The 2,237-nt window shown below is 41.8% G+C and overlaps 1 pseudogene; it reads right to left on the bottom strand.

The window, feature by feature from the left end:
• Positions 1-1,635: 1,635 nt before the first annotated feature.
• On the bottom strand, positions 1,636-2,018 carry LOC143810042 (small ribosomal subunit protein eS25 pseudogene; annotated as a pseudogene).
• Positions 2,019-2,237: the final 219 nt, after the last annotated feature.

A 2,237-nucleotide genomic window follows, 5' to 3' on the forward strand; every position in this document is an offset into this window, starting at 1 on the left:
GTGCATTAGTTCAGCATTCAGTCAAGCTCCATGGTGAAACTAAGTAAAAAAAAAAGTAAAACAAATCTCAATTTGCTAATAACAAAGCAATTTTTTTTTTTTTAAATGTATAATAATAAAGAAATCACAAAACTATCACATAAAAATATTTCCTGAGTTTAAAGTTGGTTTTATGAAAAAAATTCACAAAAAAGCCCACATAATTGCTAATAATAATATATTTTTTTTATATAGTGCTAACATATTTCGCAGCACTTTACAGACATCATCATCGCTGCCCCCGATGGGGCTCACAATCTAAATTGCCTATCAGTATGTCTTTGGAATGTGGGAGGAAACCCACGCAAACATGGGGAGAACATACAAACTCCTTGCAGATGTTGTCCTTGGTGGGATTTGAACCCAACCACTGAGTCACCATGTTGCCCCAATACGAGAAGTTCAGTTTTGGAGAGATTCAGTTTCAGATAGAAGGAGGACATGGTGTTAAGAGACAGCAGACAAATAATTCCTGGTGCTCTGTTTTAAGGTGTGGGTGAGGTCAGTATATGTGTATAGGGATAAGCGAACCGGAACTGTAAAGTTCGGAGGTCGTACTGGACACCTAGTGTCTGGTACTGAACCCTAAACACGGACTTCTAAACGGAAGTCCATGTTACTGTTCGGGACCACCTGCTGAATAAAGCTTGTTGAAAGGCTGCAGTACAGCCAGTCAACAATCTTTAGGGCTATGCATACTTCCAGCCTCATCATAGCCATGCCAAGAACTTTTTTTTATAGCCAGCCAAGGGAAAGCAGAGGGCTGTGAGCTAATATTAATAGGCTGGGAAGGTTCATAGATGATTTTCCATTCCCCACCTAATAAGACCATTTATATATACCTTCCCACCTGCTTGGTTTCCATCTATCTCCTCCCTTCTTTGGCTGGCTCTATGAAGACAGAGCTGTCAATCAAAGGAGTTGAGGGGAGTGGAGATAGTGAAAACAAGCAGGTGGGAAAGTGTGTTTAAATGACTGGCCCCATCATGAAGCACTAACCGATGGGACTTAGTTTGAGCAGTTATTCTGTGTTGACAGAGTCCTTTTAATCCACAGGCACCCTTCTTCCCACAGATGACACAGCAGCTCCTCCTAACCCCTTATACAAGGTGTAGTCAGGCACCTAGTAGCCAGATAATTTTAGATGTCTGATATCTCTAAAAGGTGCAGCTTTGATTTGTCTTGTATTGACAAGACATGTCACTTTCAGGCAAAGATCTCATCAAATTATGGTGATCAGCACGGATTATTATTCCAGTTTTCGGTAAGGGAAGAAATATCAAAACTGCCTCCAGTGTAGTAAGGAAAACAAAAGCTGAACAGACTATGTTCCAAAGGCTCAGAAAAACTACTGCAACATCCAAAGCACAAGTTATAGTGTCACACAGTGCAGCAGGACCCCTTGGGACAAGCCCACATACCCAAATCCATACCAACCAATGGGAATTTATCCATAAGAGTTTACTCTCCCCGTAGCTAGATTACTTCAGTATAAAGGGACTCTTCAAGCAAAGATCAGAAACGCCACACAACAAACTAAGTCACCATTTTTTATTAGATCATTTACATAGAAAAACATGGCTACTCCCTATCCAGGACCTGTTTAGGACTCATCGGTTCCTGCAGGGGCATCTCCTCCTTTGGTGTTCCTAGTGTAGTTAACCTGTGCTCTGTGTTTGGACACCAGCTTGATCAGACCTTTGTTGAGCAGTGGCCCTGGCCAGCGAGCCTCGGATCTTCAATCTTCAGCCTCTCAGACACCACGGCTGGGGTGATGAGCTTGTAGTTGGGGACTTCTTTGCACAGTTTGTCATATGTGGCCTTGTCAAACAGCACCAGATTTTTCAGCTTGTCCTTTACTTTCCCCTTGGACCACTTCTTCTTGGCTTTGCCCCCAGACTTGTTGACGGGGTCCTTGTCCTTCTTGGCGGACTTGCCCGCATCCTTTTTCTTCTTGTCGTGTTTAGGTGGCATGCTATTGTGCTGTGGCTTGATCAAAAATGTCGGACAGAAAAAGGTAATTAGTATTGCTATGTCCACAACGACCCAAGCTATAAAACTGTCACATCATTTATCCTGTTCAGTAAAGACCGTAAAAAAACAACATACCAATAACGCTGTTTTTCATCATAAAGTCACCCAAAAAATGGTATAAAAACCAATCACAAAAAAATTGTATCACTGAAAACATCAGTTCT

The sequence above is a fragment of the Ranitomeya variabilis genome, chromosome 2 (assembly GCF_051348905.1).
Source record: "Ranitomeya variabilis isolate aRanVar5 chromosome 2, aRanVar5.hap1, whole genome shotgun sequence".
NCBI lineage: Eukaryota > Metazoa > Chordata > Amphibia > Anura > Dendrobatidae > Ranitomeya > Ranitomeya variabilis.